This window comes from Anomaloglossus baeobatrachus, chromosome 4, assembly GCF_048569485.1.
Source record: "Anomaloglossus baeobatrachus isolate aAnoBae1 chromosome 4, aAnoBae1.hap1, whole genome shotgun sequence".
Classification (NCBI taxonomy): Eukaryota; Metazoa; Chordata; class Amphibia; order Anura; family Aromobatidae; genus Anomaloglossus; species Anomaloglossus baeobatrachus.
In genome coordinates, this window is record NC_134356.1 from 284,253,497 (window position 1) to 284,275,713 (window position 22,217).

At 46.3% G+C, this 22,217-nt stretch overlaps 1 long non-coding RNA gene across 1 annotated transcript; it reads left to right on the forward strand.

Moving 5' to 3' along the window:
• Nucleotides 1-14,236: 14,236 nt before the first annotated feature.
• Nucleotides 14,237-16,764, forward strand: LOC142301472 (uncharacterized). Its single transcript, XR_012752809.1, has 4 exons — nt 14,237-14,316; nt 15,177-15,388; nt 15,469-15,625; nt 15,734-16,764. It is a non-coding gene; the product is annotated as an uncharacterized LOC142301472 (long non-coding RNA).
• Nucleotides 16,765-22,217: the final 5,453 nt, after the last annotated feature.

Genomic DNA, 22,217 nt, shown 5'->3' on the forward strand with positions numbered 1-22,217 from the left:
ACAAAGCACAAGAGTACATACAGATGGGATATACCGTTATACACACCTGGGATGGACTCTAACAATCAAAAAAAGGTGAGTGGTAAGCACACAGTCAGGTGATCACACTTAAAATAAAAGACAATTTCATGTAAAATAAATGTGATGAACATAGTGATTTGTTTGTTTAATAATATCAATATATGTGCAGAGAAATTAAAATGAGGATTTCAATCGAAATTAAAAATATTTAAATGCATCTGTTTGTCGGGAGCGGATTCAAACCCTGCAACAAGGGGTTAAAAGGAATATCAGCTCAACTATTCCTTATGGATTAGTGTGTGGAGCTATCTGGAAAGAGGGTTTACAGGGACAAAAACATAAAATATGTGCTCATAATATTCAATGTTACAACGATAGTGAGTCGACATATTCACACATTAATTCAGTCACTGAATGAAGGAAATAAAAAATATAAAAAAGGGACGTGCTATTTGATCATGAAGATAGGGATTGTGCTAATCATTGTTTAAAAATATTGTACACAAATAGATTAATCTGTGGAGTATATAGATATATACGTGTAATGGATCCTGTGTGGTTAAGAGAAAATAAATTAATAGATGGTGTGACGACATGGACCCTGTCAGTGCCTAGCAGGGGTTACATTTCTTAAAATTCAGCCAGACATGAAGATAGTTTGTTTATAGACTCGGGATAAGCCCCTCATTGTTTTTACAAGACTCTTGTTGACTCATGTAATTGCCTTGGCTAAGGGGTGCTTCACACACAGCGAGCTCGCTGCCGAGATCGCTGCTGAGTCACGCTTTTTGTGACGCAGCAGTGACCTCATTAGCGATCTCGCTGTGTGTGACACTGAGCAGCGATCTGGCCCCTGCTGCGAGATCGCTGCTCGTTACACACAGCCCTGGTTCGTTTTCTTCAAAGCCGCTCTCCTGCTGTGACACACAGATCGCTGTGTGTGACAGCAAGAGAGCGACAAATGAAGCGAGCAGGGAGCAGGAGCCGGCGTCTGACAGCTGAGGTAAGCTGTATCCAAGATAAACATCGGGTAACCAAGGTGGTTACCCGATATTTACCTTAGTTACCAGCATCTGCAGCTCTCACGCTGCCTGTGCTGCCGGCTCCGGCTCTCTGCACATGTAGCTGCTGTACACATCGGGTTAATTAACCCGATGTGTACAGCAGCTAGGAGAGCAAGGAGCCAGCGCTAAGCAGTGTGCGCGGCTCCCTGCTCTCTGCACATGTAGCTGCATTACACATCGGGTTAATTAACCCGATGTGTACTGTAGCTATGGTAGGAGAGCAAGGAGCCAGCGCTCAGTGTGCGCGGCTCCCTGCTCCCTGCACACACAGCTGTGCGCTGGTAACTAATGTAAACATCGGGTAACCATACCCGATGTTTACCTTAGTTACCAGTCTCCGCAGCTTCCAGACGGCAGCTCCGTGCAAGCGCAGCGTCGCTTGCACGTCGCTGCTGGCTGGGGGCTGTTCACTGGTCGCTGGTGAGATCTGCCTGTTTGACAGCTCACCAGCGACCATGTAGCGATGCAGCAGCGATCCTGACCAGGTCAGATCGCTGGTCGGATCGCTGCTGCATCGCTAAGTGTGAAGGTACCCTAATGAAGGCCAGACACACAGATAAATCGATTATGCGAACTTCCCATTGTATTACTAAGGGGTGCTTCACACATAGCGACAGCGACAACGACGTCGCTGTTACGTCACCATTTTCTGTGACGTAACAGCGACCTGGTAAGTCGCTGTTATGATCGCTGCTTAGCTGTCAAACACAGCGACGCAGCAGCGATCATAACATCGCTACATGTGCAGAGAGCAGGGAGCCGCGCACACTGCTTAGCGCTGGCTCCTTGCCATCCTAGCTACAGTACACATCGGGTTAATTAACCCGATGTGTAATGCAGCTACATGTGCAGAGAGCAGGGAGCCGCGCACACTGCTTAGCGCTGGCTCCTTGCTCTCCTAGCTACAGTACACATCGGGTTAATCAACCCGATGTGTACAGCAGCTACATGTGCAGAGAGCCGGAGCCGGCAGCACAGGCAGCGTGAGAGCTGCGGAGGCTGGTAACTAAGGTAAATATCGGGTAACCACCTTGGTTACCCGATGTTTACCCTGGTTACAGCTTACCGCAGATGCCGGCTCCTGCTCCCTGCTCGCTTCATTTCGTCGCTCTCTCGCTGTCACACACAGCGATCTGTGTGTCACAGCGGGAGAGCGCATTTGAAGAAAACGAACCAGGGCTGTGTGTAACGAGCAGCGATCTCGCAGCAGGGGCCAGATCGCTGCTCAGTGTCACACAGCAAGATCGCTAATGAGGTCACTGTTGCGTCACCAAAACCGTGCCGTAGCAGCGATTTCGGTAGCGATCTCGCTATGTGTGAAGCACCCCTAAGTGAATTGCTAGATGTGATGTAACTTAGCTGTCTCTCCCTTGTCTCTGGATATTTGAATATGGCTTGAAATCTAGCCAATAAGAGCCCAGTCTTATCCACCAATCGTGAAGACCCCAATGGTCTGAATGGAGAGCTCAGGGGTATAAGAAGGAGGACTGTCCATTGCCCAGAGAGACTCCTGCTACATGCTAACAATCTAGGACCTGCGGATCCGATTGGCAAGCCACAGCTGAAACTGGATTATAACACTATATTGACTTCAGCATCGAATGCAAGGATTTGGCTGTGATATCAAGGACTACCTAAGGAAGGAATCCAGCTTGGGACAAGCCAGTCACCTGACTACAGACTTTACAGACCTCAGCCAGCGTCCTAAATCTGGCGTTATTCCATTCTTGGTGGATGCCCGCCGAAAGCGGGGTGCTGCTGGCTTGGAGTAAGTAGCCCTGGAAGCTCTGAGGCACGGACATTCTAAATCCCTGGTGAGCCAGCAGAAGGGTGAGACTCTGTTGCCTGTTACATTTGTGTGTTTTGCTGGTTATGTGCTATGTGCCGTTAATTGTTTGGGGATGCAATAAAGTCGTAATATTGTGATTCCCTTACCCTCTGTTGAGTAGTGTTCCGCCCACGGTCAAGAAGGTCGGCCGTTCAGTTGGGATGAGCCCTGGGCCATGCTGTCTTTCTAAAGGCGGCCGGGCCAGCGGACGAGAGCACCCACTGACCCCCGTGTCTCCACAGATGGATGTAGTCTAATTTTATATTTTAGAGTTTATTTAATAAAAATGGATATGGGACATTGGAAGGAGGGGATCTGTAGCAGGATATGTCTCCAGGGAGAGTTAAAATAGTGCGGTTTCAGCAGTAAAAAAGGCTTTGGCCCAAGAAGTGTAAAAAAGATCAAACTGCGCATGCTTAAGAAATCCGTGCTCATCATGGAGGTTTCTATCAGTCAAAAATTGTGGAAAAATTACTAACTGCTTAGATTTGATGCCTTGGTCCAGTGGATCCACTAACCCTTTGTCCACCCCTCGAGCATAACAGAAGAAGACATAGCCAAATGTTGGTACGAAATTCCTGAAGTAGACATATGCGTGACTAAAGTGATGAGGAAAAGAACCTCACCTTTTGAAGACTCAGCTCAAGGACCCAATGACTTGAAAGATGGATAGTAGGAGACTCTTTCGTCTGGAGCCCACAAAAACCTGGAGCCCTGGAAGCGGGCCTCACGTAAAGTCTTTGTGCCCATAAATTTTAGACATAACATTAGTGGGATTATTTTCCACCTTGTCTTGAATTGTCTTGGGCTACATGCAACTTTTTGTAACATGACAGCATCAATCTGAATTGTCACAATCCATACAATTATGACTTGTAGATATGAGAGGCTGCTGATAATTCTTTGGCTTTACCCAGAAAGAAACGAGGTAGGATGATTAAACTTTACATTTATTCCACATACTCTCCACTGATGTCAACACACTTCTTACATCGGTATTCCAAGTTCTGTAAGCCTTGAAAAAAGAAGGATTTCAGTTGTGCCTCAAACCAGGATGTAGCAGCCAAGGCATCCGAAATTTTGTGAAATTTGGTACCCTTGAGGTGTTTCTTCAGGTTTGGAAACAGATGATGGTGGGAGGGAGCTAGATCTGGTGAATAAGGTGGGTGGTCAACCAGCTGGAAGCCCAGCTCTGCCAGTTTTGCCGTGTTTGCTTGTGCAGTGTGAGTGGAGGCGTTGTCTTAAAGGAACAAGATTCCTTTGGACAGCTTGCCGCACCTTTTGGCCTTCAGAGCTGCCTTCAATTGGTCCAAAAGTTCAGTGTAATACCTTGCATTGATGGTGGAACCCTTTTGAAGGTAGTCCACTAGCAGCATGCCCTCCTTATCCCAGAACACAGATGCCGTCACCTTAGTGGCTGATTTTTGCACCCTGAACGTCTTTGAACAAGGACAACCACTGTGCCTCCATTCTTTTAACTGCTCCTTGTTTTCAGGGTCATACAAATAAATCCAGGTCTCATCCATACTGACCAGTTGATCCAGGAAGTTATTATCAGTCCAGAAATGCTGACAAATGGACCGGGAAGTTTTCACTCGCATGCTTCTCTGATCTCTTGTCAAACATTTGGGGACCCACTTTGCAGATAGCTTCCTCATGTCCAAATGTTCATGGATAACAACACAAACAGGTTCACGGGAAATCCCCATGATATCTGCTATTGCTTTAGCTGAAATTCGTCGATTCTGCAGTATGAGGTTGTGCACAGCATCGACGATCTCCAGAATAGCAACAATAGCCAATCTAGATCGTCCAGGACGTTTCTCATCATTGGTGCTGAAGTGGCCCGTTTAAAATTTGACAACCCAGTTCTTAACTGTGGAATATGAAGTGCATTGATCCCCCAATGTCTGCGACATATCACCATGAATATCCTTTGAGGACTTTCATTGCAGAAACAAGAATTTTATCACTCCTCTGCTCTCAGTTGCTGTGAATATCGCATGAGATTAGTGCGTAAAACACTGTTGCCATAAGCAAAAACACAAAATTTTGAAAACATATATTAGACACATAAGGCTTTCATGTGATGTAACATTTGTTACCATAGAAACAAAAAAAGATCACAAAGCCAAAGACTTATCAGCAGCCCTTCGTATATGGAAATTTCAATTTTATGTTTAAAGATGTTGTCCCCTACTTTTACATTGATGGCCTATCGTTAGGATAGGTCATCAATGTCTTATTGGCTGGAATACTACACCCCTCACCCCCGTCGATCAGCCATTCTCTTTCCCGGCAGCTGCAGCAGGCAGCTGGAAATGCTGAGTTCCGGAGTTGCTACGTCTTCTGACAGTACCCGCTTCCGGGTACTGCACTTCTGCCTCTCTCTTTTTATATCTTACAGGTATTGATTGAGTGGTCAAACCCTCCCTGTGGAGTCCTTCTCCATAATGTACTTCCCCTCCCCTTGATGGCTAATGTTAATCTCTCGGTTGGAGCTAGGGGTGGGCGTATAGTTTGTATAGTGGGCAGTGTCCGGGGCGGGCTGTGAGGCACATTTGCGTTCACTTCAGGGTATATGCAGTGTGCACCCCTGGTGATATCTGCATAAAGTATGTTGGTAGTAAATATTAACTGCGGGCACCGTTTGGCCCACTATTTTAATGAGATGTGCAGTGTATTTACATTCCTTACATGGACTTTACTTCGTGGAATCTGACACCGGAAATGAAACGGCATTGAGAATGAGGCATGGAACACATATAGGTTCCTGGAACCTCTGAGCTCTGATACCGGAAGTGATGGGGAACGCTCCCGTGCTGCACAGTTTTGAGATGATCGGATACGCATCACTAATTGTAATGAGGATGAGGCTTGTAAGCCTGAATACTCCAGATGTGGTCTGTATAAGCTGACCGCCGATACTGGAAGTAGAGCAATAGTACGTACTCTTCATATGGGATTTAAACCATGTGGTTTGAGACCGGATATGCATCATCACCCACTGCATTGTCGGCGTGCGCTCTGATCACTACGGAGCAGCATGATCCCTGAGTAAGTACACCAACCATATGGGAGTTTGGAATAGGGGAGAGTGAAATGGAGTATTTATACATATATTATTGTTACAGTAGGTAAAACTACCTCATTGGAGGACCGATTTATTTTGGATGACATAACTCTAATGTGAGTACTGGACCAATTAGAATGTATGTACTTGTCGACTCTATGGAGATTTGACTACTTTGTTAATTATATGTATTGATGTTACAGTTTGTCATTGATGTGGTCTAACCATGGACATCCCCTGATGAACCTCTGATCAATTTTGTTCTTGGGGGAGAAACGCGTCGGGCAGTGAGCTGCTGAGTGTGGCTAAGTACTGGCCATTTGGCCTTCTTTTATCATCAATTAGATGTATTTGAATATTGTTGCTTGCATATGAAGAGGATTATGCTGTTCTGACCCTATAAAGCAGGGGTGGGGAACCTCCGGCCCGCGGGCCGCATGTGGCCCACCATGACCTTTTGTGCAGCCCCCGTGCAGATTCCCGGGAGCTGCAGTGCTGGAGCCACCAACCCTTTAAATGACCACATGCACTGTTTGGGCGAACCAATGGGCTCTCCCGCTGTCCAGTGTTAGTGTGATCAGCAGTGTGTGCCCGTCCCTCTACTTTTCGGAACGATGTGCCTGCCCCTCCGTCCTCTCGTGCTGTGTGTCCGCCCCTCTGCACTCCTAGAGCGATCTGTCCGCCCCTCTTTCCTCTCGTGTGGTGTGCCCGCCCCTCTGCCCTCCGGAGTGATCTGCCTCCTCTGCCCCCTTTGGAGCGATCTTCCCGCCCCTCTGTCCTCTCGTGCGGTGTGCCCGCCCCTCTGTCCTCCGGAGCGATCTACCCCCTTCGGAGTGATGTGCCCACCCTTCTGTCCTCCGGAGCGATCTCCCCCTTCGGAGCTATGTGACCGCCCCTCTGTCCTCTTGTGCGGTGTGCCCGCCCCTCTGCCCTCTGGCCTGCACTGTCTCCGGCGCTGTGTGTGCGCACGCCTGCACTCTATTCCCTGTCCAGTACTTTGTTTACCATCCCCCCAGAGTTGTGTGCAATGATCAGTGCTGTCCCTCACCCCATGCTGTGTATCACCTCAGGTTTGTGGCTCCCCAGTAATGTCAGGGCTCTGCAAGTGCTGTGTGCAGCCCCCCCAGTGCTGTGTGCCCTCCCAATGCTGTGTATCACCCCCAGTGTTGTGTTCCCCCAGTGATGTCTGTTCCCCCCTCAGTGATGTCTTTGCCCCATCCCCACTTGGGATGTCTTTGTCCCCAGCCCCTCTTGTGATGTTTGTGCCCCCAGCCCCTCTTGTGATGTGTGTTCCCCCAGCCCCTCTTGTTCCCCACTTAGCCCCCTTAATCTGGATATGGCCACCTTATATTGAATATAGCCCCCGTGGCTGGCACACATGGCCCCCGCGGCTGGCACACATGGCCCCCGCGGCTGGCACACACGGCCCCCTGTGGCTGGCACACACTGCCCCCTGTGGATGGCACACACGGCCCCCTGTGGATGGCACACACGGCCCCCTGTGGACGGCACACACGGACCCCTGCAGATGGCACACACGGCCCCCTGTGGATGGCACACACGGCCCCATGCTGCTGCTTTTAGTAAAATAAACTCTTTCCTTACCTTCTGCAGCACTGTCCTGTCTCGTGTCTCCCTCCTCAGGGTTGAGCTCCTCCTGTCTCCTGCACTTCCTACTTCCTGGTTCTAGTGCCAGTCATGTAATCGGGACAGCAGAGAGATATCTCTGCGTGCATGATCACAGCGGCAGGAGGGAGACCGGGCAGACACGCCTGAGGAGGTGAGTAAAGAGTTTATTATTTTACTATGGGCAGCAGCATGGGGACCATATCTAACACAGGGCATGTGCGATCAAAGGTAAGCACAGGCAGATAATATGCGCAGCTCCCCCAGCCCATCGCCGCGGTGCAGTTTCAGCACCATGGTGATGGACAGCGGCTGTGCATATTATATGAGCGGGTGCAGGAGATCAAACGCTGCCGCCCGCAGCTTCACAAGCCTCCACCAGCCCCCCCAGCAGCCCCCAGCACCGCTCTTGAGCGGCCCCCACCTCCCCTGGACCCTGCAGTATATAATCCGTATATTCGGTTTATAAGACGCACCCCTATTTTCCCCCAAAATTTGGGGGAACAAAAGTGCGTCTTATAAAGCGAAGTATACGGTAATCACTTTGTATTTGTAAGGCCTTCATATAGAGTAGCAGCACTGAGAAGTATTCAGTGTAGGGTCAGAAGGGCTAGTCCTCATTGAGCGGAGGCGCCACTACGTAACACATAGGGTGCCAACCTCCGCGGCCAAGAAGGGAGATAATAGGGAATTTGCCCGGGCCCCTTCCTGTGATCTAATATATGCGTAAAAGCAACCTGGTTTTACTTGCACTTGTGTGTTTTGTCATTAATAAAGTTTATGGTTTATGGGTGTTTTTCTTTCCGGTGTTCTCAAAGTAAGCCACCAATAGGTGATGGAAGCTTAGACCCAATAGTCTTCGTGTATGTGCACATGATTCTTTCAGATGCCGCTGTATCGGCATCGTTTTACTATAGTCAGGCGCTTCAGGAAAATGTCGGTGTTTTTCCTGAAGCATCTTTTCTGATGTTTTTTTTTTGGGGGGGGGGGCAGCAATACAACCACTATAGTTATTTTTTTCAGTCTAATACATAACATACTGATGCCTTACAAGCAGAAGCTGCCAGTAGAATGGACTGTCACATCTTTTAGCTGGTTCACATATTTCAAAGCCTTATGAGGTTAAAAGAAGCTAAGAAAGATAAAATAGTCACAGCAAGTTGTGTTGACATTGTTGTGCATATATTCATTGTTTTGTATGTTTTTAAGCCCTTTTTCAGGCATGTATCAAGCAAAAAAAGACATTGTGTGAACATACTCTAAAGATGCCTTACATTTAGAAAACAGCATAAGTCGCCATGATAAATTAGGCACAGTTTAGGAGAGAAACAGACAGTATTGATAACTATCTCTGTACCAATGTGTTCCTGTAATCACAAGACAGGGGGGAGTGAATCAGCCACTTATCACATGTCTTCTCACACTACACAATTACATGTGATAGTTATTTTGTGATTTCATGCAATTTTACATGCATAAAATCATAACAAAATGCAGTTATTAAAAAATGCATATAACGCCATCTAACTAACCCATTACACTATACTATACACGTCTGTATATCACAGGGAACAGTTGTTTACTGTATTTGTGAGGTATAGTAAAGAGATTTTCCGGTTTTGGACATTATCTGCCCCCCGACTGTTGTTTGTTTAAAAAACAAACAAACAAAAAAAAACAACTATGCTTTGCTCATTCTTCCTTGGTCAAGCGCTGAGTCTCAGTTGCAGATCTCTGCACCTTTTAGACTATGATTCCACAGGGATCTTTTGATGAGTTTTTGATGTTGCAGCATTTCTGCACCTACAGTGGGTGCAGAAAGTATTCTGACCCCTTTAAATTTTTCACTCTTTGTTTCACTGCATAAAGTGCAGAAGTGCACTAAAAACGCATGTGCATTTTAGAGTGCTTTCACACTTGCGTTCATCGCAATCCGCCATTAACGGACTGCGCTATTCTCCATAGACTTGTATTGACGAAGCACTTTGACGCAAGTGTCTGCGTTGCATCCGCTGTGTGCCGGACGGAGGGAACGCAGCATATAGCGTTTTTGGTGTCGTTAAAACAAAGCACCTTGGCGGATTCTGTTGGAATCCGCCAAGGTGTCTAATGATTGTCTATGGTGGCGGGTTCCGCTGCAATGCGCTAAGCTGCGAAATCCGCTGACTAGTTCTGTCACGTTCTACTGAGCATTCTCAGCATGTCCAGCAGAACAATCTAAATCGTTTAAAATCATACCTGGTCCCTCTCTGTCAATCGGTCTCTCCCTCTCACCCCCTCTCTCATACTCACCGATCACGAGCGCGGCGCTGCGCACCTGTCACACTGCTCTGGCGGCTTCTCCTCTTTTGAAAATGCTGGCCGCTCATTATTCCATCTCGTATTCCCTGCTTCCCCCGCCCACCGGCGCCTATGATTGGTTGCAGTCAGATGCACCCCCACGCTGAGTGACAGCTGTCTCACTGCAACCAATCACAGCTGCCAGTGGGCGGGTCTATATCGTGCAGCACAATAAATAAATAAATAATTAAAAAAACAGCGTGCGGTCCCCCCCCCAATTGTGATACCAGCCAAGGTAAAGCCACACGGCTGATGGCTGGTATTCTCAGGATGGTGAGTCCCACGTTATAGGGAGCCCCCCAGCCTAAAAATATCAGCCAGCTGCTGGCCGGAATTGTCGCATCCATTAGATGCAACAGTTCCGGGACTCTACCCGACTCATCCCGAATTGCCCTGGTGCGGTGGCAATCGGGGTAATAAGGAGTTAATGGCAGCCCATAGCTGCCACTAAGTCCTAGGTTAATCATGGCAGGCGTCTATGAGACACCCCCCATGATTAACCTGTAAGGGAAAGTAAACACATACACCTGAAAAAATCCTTTATTTGAAATAAAAGACAAAAGTACACCCTTTTTCACGACTTTATTAAAATCCCCAAATACCCCTCCAGGTCCGACGTAATCCACAGAGGTCCCACAACGCTTTCAGCTCTGCTACATGAAGCTGACAGGAGCGGCCACAGACCATGACTAGTCGCTGTCAGCTCCACGCAGCAACTGAAGTGAATAGCGCTGTCAGCGGGGATGTCACTGAGCTAGTGCCGGTGTGTGCGGTGATGATGGGGGCAGTAGTGCCTGTGTGTGCGGTGATGATGGGGGTGATAGTGCCAGGGTGTGCAGTGATGATAGGTGCGGTAGTGCCAGGGTGTGCAGTGATGATGGTGGCTCTCTCTCTCTCGGCTAAAGAAAACTAATGCAACGCGTTATTTCACAGGAATCCGTTGCCTTTATTATCTCACAATTTACAACGCATCCGTCACATGCTTCACACAACGCATTGTGATGGATGCCAAATGACACAAGTGTGAAACTAGCCTTATACATGCATTTTTTTGCCATCTAATGCACGTCTATGGGGAATGTCTGCACATAAAACTCAGCGTTCATGCAGGAGACCTGAATCACACACCGCAGGTCAGGTTACACTGAATAAGGGCTTTGTGCGCACGTTGCGTAATTGCATGCGTTTACGCAGCGTCTAGCACTGTAGCGTAAGCGCATGAATCCTGCGTTCCCAGCACAATCTAGGAAGATTGTGCATAATCCGTGCGCACAATGCTTTTTTGAACGCAGCGATTTGAGTGTCAAAAATTTGACAAAATCTCTGCGTTTAAAAATGCAGCATGTGAATTATTCCGTGCGCTTTGGATGCTGCTCCCACTCTGTCTGTGGGAGATGCAGCATCTCGAGCACATGAAATCGGAATTTTTCTGCAGAAACACTGTATCCCTTACGCAGTGTTTCTGCAGCGATTTGAATCGCACATGAGCTATCAAATCACTGCAGAATTTTCTACAGGGACACGACGCAACATGCGCACGAGCCCTAAAAGGATCCCAGTGGGCAGATTTCTATAAATCCTATCCACTGTGCTGGAATTGTAAGATGCTGCGTTTTTAATGTAAAAAACGCACCAAAACCTAATTGTGGGCACACAGACTCATTGTTTGTTGAACTGAAGTCACATTGCAAGTTCTTGGCTGTCAACGTGACGTCAACATTGCAGACATTAATAGATACAAAGAGCTACGATGTACACTCATTGCTGGACCCGGGGAGGATGGGTAAAGCACAGTTTGTTCATTTTTTTTTTTTTTTTTATAACAAACTGCAACCAGAAGACAAACGTTTTTGAAACCAGAAAACTCCTTTAGGCCTAAAACACACTTCCGCAAAAAAAAAGTCTGTGTGACACGGTCCGTTTTTCGGGTCCGTGTTCCGTTTTTTTGGGGCGTTTCTCCGGTACGTATGGCATCCGTGTGATGGCGTATGCGAGCCGTGTGTACGTGTAAAATGTCCTTGTTTGTGTGTAAAATGCCCGTGTATGTGTACGTGGAATGTCCGTGTGGAATGTCCGTTTGTGTGTTGCACAATGTCGTTGATACATGTCGGCTGACAGCAGACAGAGTTGCGCGATGAGAATGAACTCGGGTGAACTTCACCCGACTTCATTGTCATGCCGCGGCTCTGTCTGTGTGCCGCGTACTGATTAGCGGTCACCTGTGAAGGATTCACCAGTGACCTCTAATCCCCAGAGTGACTGAAGTGAGCAGCCCTCTCTCATACTTACCACTCCCCGATCCCCAGCGCGGCGAGGAACAGCTGTGCAGAGAATGCGCGGCAACAATTACTTTGAATATGCCGGCCGCTCATTAATGAATCTCGTATTCCCTGCTTTCCCCACCCACAGGCGCCTGTGATTGGTTGCAGTCAGACACGCCCCCCCACGCTGTGTGACAGATGTCTCACTGCACCCAATCACAGCAGCCGGTGGGCGTGTCTATACTGTGCAGTAAAATAAATAAATAAATAATTAAAAAAACCGGCGTGCGGTTCCCCCGCAATTTTAATACCAGCCAGATAAAGCCATACAGCTGAAGGCTGGTATTCTCAGGGGATGGGGAGCCCTACGTTATGGGGAGCCCCCCAGCCTAACAATATCAGTCAGCAGCCGCCCAGAATTGCCGCATACATTAGATGCAACAGTTCTGGGACTGTATCCGGCTCTTCCCGATTTGCCCTGGTGCGTTGGCAAATCGGGGTAATAAGGAGTGTTTGGCAGCCCATAGCTGCCAAAAAGTCCTAGATTAAATCATGTCAGGCATCTCCCCGAGATACCTTCCATGATTAATCTGTAAATTACAGTAAATAAACACACACACCCGAACAATCCTTTATTAGAAAATAAAAACACTAACAAATTGCCTTGTTCACCAATTTAATAAGTCCGAAAAAGCCCTACATGTCCGGCGTACTCCAGGATGGTCCAGCGTCGCATCCAGCTCTGCTGCATAAAGGTGACTGGAGCTGCAGAAGACACCGCCGCTCCAGTCAGCTCCACGCAGCTAATGAAGGGAATAGCACGATCAGCTGTATTCAGCGTTGGCCGCGAGTAACCTCAGTGACAGCTCAGCTGATCGCGCAATTCCCTTCATTAGCTGCGTGGAGCTGACTGGAGCGGCGGTGTATGGTGTATGGAGAGGTTCTGTCCTGCCGCCCTGTCCAGAGATCCTGTCCTGAGGTCCTGCCGTCCTACTTACAGGTCTTGCTTGTTTACAGGTCCTGTTCTGCTGTCCTGTTCTGCGGTCCTGTCCAGTCCAGCGGTCCAGTCCAGAGGTCCTGTGTCCAGTCCAGCGGTCCTGTCCAGAGGTCCTGTCCTGCCGTCCTGTCCAGAGATCCTGTCCTGAGGTCCTGCCGTCCTACTTACAGATCTTGCTTGTTTACAGGTCCTGTTCTGTGGTCCTGTGTCCAGTGTTACTGTGTCCAGTCGTCGTGTCTAGAGGTCCTGTCCAGTCCACCGGTCCAGTCCAGAGGTCCTGTCCTGCCGTCCTGTCCAGAGATCCTGTGCTAAGGTCCTGACTTCCTACTTACAAGTCTTGCTTGTTTACAGGTCCTGTTCTGCGGTCCTGTGTCCAGCGGTCCTGTGTCCAGTGGTCCTGTCCAGAGGTCCTGTCCAGTCCAGAGGTCCTGTCCTGCCGTCCTGTCCAGAGATCCTGTCCTGAGGTCCTGCCGTCCTACTTACAGGTCTTGCTTATTTACAGATCCTGTTCTGTAGTCCTGTTCTGCGGTCCTGTTCTGCGGTCCTGTCCAGTCCAGCAGTCCTGTCCTGTCCAAAGGTCCTGTGGTCCTTTCCTGTCCAGAGGTCCTGTCCTGAATAGGCACGTTTTTGTTTTTTTTTTACTTTCTAGAATGTAATTTTATTTTAATAAAGAACTGTGTGGCTCCTACCTTTTTGGAATTTTTTTTTTTTTAAAAAAGTGATTCAAAAAATATATTAAAATGTTTCCAAAACCTCTGCATGCGTTGTCTTATTTCACCAAAATCCGCGCATTTTCCGCAGCGTGGACACATAGCCTTAGGGTTTAAAGTGGGAAGTAGGGTATTTAGGATAGGTATAATCGTGTTTATTTCTTGCAGAAAGTTGCCCTGAAAACAAAAACAAAACATTAACAAAATGTCTTTTTCTGGGAGCCCTCCCTCATGCTCTCAACAAAATGAGGTTTTTTTGTTTTTTTCTTTTGTAATTTTTTTTTAAAAATAAAAAAATAACCATTCATTATTTTTTAACAGGAAGCTGAAGCATTAGAGGTGCTTCCAGAAGGGGATGAAAGGGGTGGAGAAATACCCGGAGCGTGCGCTCAGAGTGTAAGTTTCTTTTTACAGGAATTGCTCAACACAGCACACCGAACACATCAAAGCACATAATGTTGTTGGTTTTTTTTTCTTAAAGGCTTCCGGTTCTAGGGCTCAAGATAGAGGTACTCCAAGCTTGTCCCAGGGTCGTCGGCGTGATGGTGGCGGAGGTCACCAGAGAGTAAAGGGGGCTTTACATGCTACTATATCGTTAATGAATTATCGTCGGGGTCACGTTGTTTGTGACGCACATCCGGTGTCTTTAACGATATTGCAGCATGTGAAACGTATGTGCGACCTTATGCGACCTCAAACATGGTGAAAATTGTTCACCATGGAGAGGTCGTCCTGAAACAAAAAATCGTTAATAGTTGATTATCGATGTGATGTTGTTCGTCATTCCTGCGGCAGCACACATCGCTATGTGTGATACCGCAGGAGCGACTAACGTCTCCTTACCTGCGTCCACCAGCAATGCGGAAGGAAGGAGGTGGGCGGGATGTTACATCCGCTCATCTCCGCCCCTCCGCTTCTATTGGCTGCCCGCTTAGTAACGTTGCGGTGACGTTGCGATGAAGTCGCTGTGATGCCGAACGCACCTCCCCCTTGAAGGAGGGATTGTTCGGAAGTCACAGCGCCACCGCCGACCAGGTAAGTGCGTGTGACGATGCCGTAGCGATAATGTTCGCTACGTCAACGATCACACACAATCGCATGCACGACGGGGGCGGGTGCTTTCACGCTCGACATCGCTAGCAATTGCTAGCGATGTTGCAGCGTGTAAAGCCCGCTTAAGTTTTTCTTATATTATTTTTTTTTTTTGTAACTTTCTATTTTCTGTTGATTTGAGTGTAAATTTTTTTTTGCAACAGGCTTCACAGCGTGCTCTCGAATTTGACGGTGAAGAGTTGATGTATAAACATCGACCTCCTCATCGATGAAGTCCGAGAGAGGGAGCCGCTGTGAATCATGGGTGACCGCCGCCATGCCGATTCCATCGTTACCCGTCGACTCTGGGACGAAGTATGCCACGCAGTGGTAGAAGGTTGGAAGGACCTTAATTCTCGGGCCCAGAATAAAGCGCGTAAGTATTCACAGTTCAGTAGGTTATGTTGCAGGATTTAATGTGTTGTATACTAACCAATTTGTGCTTTCACCTTCCAGGTGACAAACTTCAGAAGCGGTGGCGTTTAATCAGGGATCGCTTCAAGAATGAGTTCAATAAACAGATACTGGCCCCAAGTGGATCCAGAGGACGCAGATCCAAATACAGATACACTAGAGCTTTGTCGTTCCTCCGGACATCTATGGTGTGCAGAAGGTAAATATTCCGCACAATATGTATTAAGTAAAAATGTTTACATGTATAACCTTTTTTGGCTTTCAGCCAGGGCCAATCAATAGCAAAATAATTAATTTTTCTTTGTAGCAGAGCACCGTCTGCAGCACTCAGGAGCCTGCATCGACCCCTTCTGGAGTGATCCCACCGGAGTCAGCCACTGGGGAACACTTGGACAGACCTCACCCATCTAAACCTTCCCTCACATCTGGTTCCTCTCTCCCATCCACCACCGCTGGAGTATCTGGTGAGACTTCATTACACGAAGCTGCTGGTGACGAGGTAGCTTTTCCCCTACCCCACCACTCTGACACTGCTACCCTCAGTAGAACACCTTTGGGTTCTGGGCAGCATCACCAGAGGGGTCAGGATAGGAGCTGTGTGCCCGAGTTCTTGCATCTAAATGCAGCCTTCCAGAACGCAATCAAATTGTTATCTGAACAAGCGAGTGCCGGTTTTAGCCTCATGCAGTACACTATGCAGAACAATACGCACGAATTGTGCACGCGTCTGGGGGATGCATTTAGATGCAAGTAAATCACCGAATCATTGTTTTTTCCAAACAGTACTCGAGCGCATGGAAAAGCTGTCTCCTGACCAGCAGATGCATGTAATGCAAGCCACCCAGTATGCTCTGGTGCAGGTTTGCTCCCAACCCCCTCCACCCACCCCTTGTCCTGCACCTGCCCCAGCCACAGTCCCTCCTCCCCCTTCTGCCCCGTACCAGCCTCCTGCCCCGTACCAGCCTCCTCCCCCGTACCAACCTCCTGCCCCGTACCAACCTCCTGCCCCGTACCAGCATCCTGCCCCGTACCAGCTCCCAACCACATCTGCCCCTCTACTCCCTACCCACTACCACCGCTCTCCTTCGACATCCATCATAACCCCAATACAACCCTCTTCCACACCCACCACCTCTTTTGTCTCCCAGTCCTTCCACTCCACCCCTCAATCCTTACCAAATCCCATCCCATCTCCCGTTTTTCCTCTTGGTCTCTCCACCACCCCTTCACCTTCTGTTAAGTTCTGTTACTTACCCACCACCAACACCAAATTCCACCCTCCATACTCCCATTTTCCATGTGTTGCCATCTGACAGCCCCTCCAGTAATATCTCCACCCCAAAGTATACGAATTTATAAACTTTATTAAAGTTTTATGTAATAAATAATAAAAACATTTTGGTTAAATTATTTGATTTTTTTTTTTAATCAGAAGGTTAAAAAGTTTTGATGGTAATAAATATTGGGTAATAAGCTAAAATACAAAATCTAAAGGTACAATACTTAAAAATGTAATAAGGTACAGTAATTACAAAATATAAAAAAGATACACAAATTAGAAATTTAACAAGGTAACAAGGTACAGAAATATTACAAAGGAAAAAAATATTTTAATCTACATAGAAATATTAAATCATTTGATCTTGCCAATCAACTCTACCTTCAGGTGACATAAAATATTCACCATATTTGTCCCTGATTCTTGAACAGGCAACACTACTCCTAAAACTAGGATTAGTGTAATCAGACAAAGAGGTTGATTCCAGATTCATGTCATCAATGGAGATTTGTTCCTTTGATATAACAAAATCATGCAGTACCACACATGCTTTTACAACCTCATCAACAGTTTCAATGTTTAGGTTGATCGCAGTTAACAACACTCTCCATTTGCTTGTCAGGATCCCAAGTATGCATTCAACCATTCTTCTTGCTCTGGATAAACGATAAATACATATTTTTTGGGTTGGTGTCAAGCCACAGCTTGCATATGGCTTGAGAAGATGTTTTGAGAGTTGAAATGCTTCATCTGCGACAAAAACAAATGGCATTGGTGGCTCACATGTGTCTGGAAGCGGTCTTGCGGTTGGAAACTCAAAGGTGTTGCCATATAATTGCCGCCCCATGGGAGACTGCATAAAACGGACAAAACAGCTGCAAAACGGATGCGCCGGATCAGTTTTTTGAAGCATCCAGCATACCGGATCCGTCAAAAAGCGGATCCGGTGCATGCGTTTTCCACATTTTTCGCCGGATCCGGATTGTGCCTGATGCAAAAAAACTGATGTGTGAAAGTTGCCCCACAGGGTAGGGAGGGTGGACTTTTTTTGTGTGTGGACACTACATCCGATAACGCTGATTTGTGAGCCATTCAAACAGTGTAAGCGTCTTGCACTGGGCCGGGCACCGAGCATACCCGAGCGCAGCAATGCCCACACCATTAGTTTGCAAATGTAAAGCACCTGAATTCCGAACCTAAACTTTACTTTTCAGGTTCACTCGTCTCTACACAATACCCCCAAAATGGGCAGGACCAAATTATTTGCACCTTTCCAAAATTGTGGGTAAACGCTTTGTTTCAAGCATTGGAACCTTATAAATAATGGAAACTTATAAAATGTCACAAAATTATTAGATTCAAAATTCACATCTATCAAATATCTAGAAAAACCAAAGAATATTGTCAGAATGAAATTCTCTCGTAGTAGAATTAAGCATGAATATGTCACTAACAGAGCCAGGCTTGAGTCAAAATGCATAATATCCCCTTAGTTTTAACCCCTCATGACCTATGACGCATTTACATCATAGGGAATGTCCCCTCCTTTTGGTGCGGGCTCAGACTCCGAGCCCGCATCTTTCCCTGCACATATTGGTTGATCTGATCAGCTGGCACAGCAGCTAGCTGGCATAACAGCAGTGAGCAGATCAGAGATCTGCCTAACGTTAATTAGTTAAGTCCCGCTGTCAATCTCCGACAGCGGGATTTAACATGTGCCAGCAGGGAGCGCGTCATTCCCCGCATCCCTCGGTGGCCCCATGAAGTGAAAGATTGTCATGACAGCCAGAGGTCAGCTGATGACTCCTTTGTCTGTCATGACGAACTTCCTGTGAACACTGGCTGCGAGCCAACATTCATAGGGAGTCAATATTTCTACTGTACAGAGCGGGGCTGATGCACTGCACTAATAAAATATAAAAATTCTCTATAGATAATACTAAAAGTGACTTTTTGGGAAAAAAACTCTACACAATTAAAATCACAACACTTAGGGGTACTTTGCACGCTGCAACATCGCTAGCCGATGCTAGCGATGCCGAGCGCGATAGTACCCGTGCTCATCACACATGCGATATTGTGTGATCACTGCCGTAGTGAATATTATCGCTACGGCAGCTTATAATAATAATTAATAATAATAATTTTATTCATTTATATAGCGCTATTAATTCCACAGCGCTTTACATACATTGGCAACACTGTCCCCATTGGGGCTCACAATCTAAAGTCCCTATCTGTATGTCTTTGGAATGTGGGAGGAAACCGGAGTACCCGGAGGAAACCCACGCAAACACGGGGAGAACATACAAACTCCTTGCAGATGGTGTCCTTGGTGGGATTTGAACCCAGGACCCCACATGCACTCACCTGCCCTGCGACGTCGCTCTAGGCGGCGACCCGCCTCCTTCCTGAGGGGGCGGGTCGTGCGGCGTCACAGCGCCGTCACACGGCAGGCGGCCAATAGAAGCGGAGGGGCGGAGATGAGCGGGACGTAAACATCCCGCCCACCTCCGTCCTTCCGCATAGCCGTCGTGAGCCGCGGTAACGCAGGTAAGCTGATGTTCCTCGCTCCTGCGGATTCTCACACAGCGATGTGTGCTGCCGCAGGGGAACGAGGAACAACATCGTACCGTTGCTGCAGCCAAATTATGAAAATGTCGGACACTACACCGATGATACGATTGCGACGCTTTTGCGCTTGTTAATCGTATCAAAAAGGATTCACACACTACGATATCGACAGCGACGCCACTTTCAATTTGACCCCATCGACATCGCACCTGCGATGTCGTAGTGTACAAAGTACCCCTAAGGGCTGTTCAAACACAACCAACACTAAGTATTACCGTATGCCCAATAAATATTTATTTATATTTCAGTTTCATAAAAAAATATATCCAAAACAAATATAAAATTATATATAGCGGTGCTAAAATAATACATTTTAGGGGATAGCACAACGTCTACAGTCAAAGCATCAGATAAATAACATACAAATATCCACTAACAGCAAGCGCAAGGCATAGTTATAATAATATAGACATAAAACCATACATAATTTATCTGGGGAGCATAGGTAATAATTACTATAGTGGGGCAAAGTTCATCTACTAATTTATTAAAGTGAACAATTCATAAATTATTGAGCTACCAAAAAATTAAAATATATTATATTTATTTAAAGTGTCACAATGCTATAATTATTACTAATAATGATTCATAAATAACCACTAACCTAAAAAATATAAAATTAAAATATAACTGTAATTTTTAGTGTTAGAAAAAAATACATTATTTATTAGTTGAAAAAATATATTAGGATATTAAATATAATCTATATAATATAAAGTGCCACTGTGCCACATATAATAGCTAGCCAAAAATAATTCATTAATTAAAAGATTATATGAATACGATATCAAATGGCACCAGGGTGTAAACTTTATAAAAAACACTGCCCTATACAGCACAAGCAATTGCCCCATTGAAAGTAGAACAATAAAAACAATACCCATATTTGGTATTACCATGTTCAGAAATGTCCGATCTATCAAAATCAAAAATAAATTAATCTGATCAGCAAACAGTGTAATGAAAGAAAATTAAGATGCCAGAATTACAGTCTCTCCACTATCACCAAAACGTGACATTCCGCACTCCGTGGGGTTATTTCATATCAGCTTGACGCAGTTTTTAGACACCCCCCTATCTGCACAGGGAGACACGGGAAGTGAGAGAGGGTGGCCCACGTGACCGCCGGCGTGTCAGAACACTTGCTCACAACCCTGACAGATTGAGACCTCTTTACTGGCACCAGTGAAACAGAGCCAACCCGGTAGGACTGCCACCATTTCCACGTCAGATATAAGCCAAGTCCGTTATATTGAAACAGAAACCAGTAGTGTGTAACATTAAACTGAGAACACAGACGTGTTAATTCGTGGATCACTATATACACAATGGATATACAGATATGATGGTCCGTTATGCAAATACAAGTGATTGTACAATAAGTATAACGAGATGATACCAAAGTTACTTACCAGTGGGATGTTAGGCATGGTGCTGTGCAGCCACATGAGAAGTGTGTGGTGCCAGTGGTTTCTTCCAACACAATATCACGGCGTGACCTCCTTTAGAAGAGAACACCGGGCTTCTGTTTCGCTTGAGCAATTAACCCCTTGTTCGGTCACTCTTTTTCCCACCCTTGGGGTACACCTGGTTTCCCTCCCCTTGGGTTTGAAGCTGAAATTCCAAAATGTATGATCCATCATAACTTCTCAGTGGAAGGTCATAGGGAGGTGGTTTTGGCACCATTGAATGCAGCCAGGCCCCTGTGACGCTTGGAGACCAAACATTGGCTTTGCCACCAGGTTTCTACTAGCTGTTCTACATATCTTCTCAACCCGTGGTGCTAGAACATGATAAGACCCAGGCAGGCGTTCATCACATTTTCCAAGGTCATGAAAATGTAACCGGTATACGGCTAGGATGTATAACTTGTTCAACAAATAATAAGCCCTGATATGGCCATGTTGATGGAAAAAATATAAAAGTTATGGCTCTTGGAAGAAGAGGAAAAAAACAAAAACGGAAAATTGCCTGGTGGTGAAGAGGTTAATGCAGACAATAAATGCTGAATTATAAAGTGCTAGTGCTTAGTGCATGTATTCCAGTTCATTAAGACTTAGTGGAAATAGGAAACATTCAGAGCAGACTGGCCAGGTAAATAGATTATACATTATAATAGACATAATAGAAAATACCTTCTAAGTGAGGCTAACAAACATGGTCCACTATAACCATGAACATAGTGAAAACACAACAGTTACCTAAGTTAGTTCATGCAGTATGCATGCAGCCCCATCCATCTATTTACTTGGCCAGTCTACTCTCAATGGCTAATCTCCCTGGACATGGAAGACAGAGAAAAATTGATAACACAAGATAATCTTGATGGTAGATAAGCAGCCCCAATCAAGTTTCAAAGAAATGCAAGCTGTCCAGCAGGCTCACGGTGCATCAGTGTTTTGTGCAAACTATCTGTCGATATTTGAATGAAATAAAACGCTATGACAGGAGACCCTGGAGGTCCTCACTGCTGACACACAGATATAAAAAAGCTAGACTGCAGTTTGCCAAAATGTAAGCCAAAATCCTTCTGGGAAAGCATCTCCTGGACAGATGAGACCAAGATAGAGCTTTTTGGTTAAGCATATCATTTCTCTGTTTACCAAAAACGGAATTAGGTCTACAAAAAAAAGAGCACAATACCTACAGTCAAATATGGTGGAGGTTCAAAGATGTTTTGTGATTGTTTTGCTGGGTCCCTACCTAATAATGACTCTACCTGGGCTGAACAGCCTACAATTTTATTGGCGGGCATGAACTTGCAACTAGGAAATAAAAAATCGCCTTAAGCTGATGGGAAGAAATGCTCAGTCAGAAGGCATGACCCCATAATCTAAAATAAGAAAACTGATGACACTTCCTACCAGAAAAGTGTGAA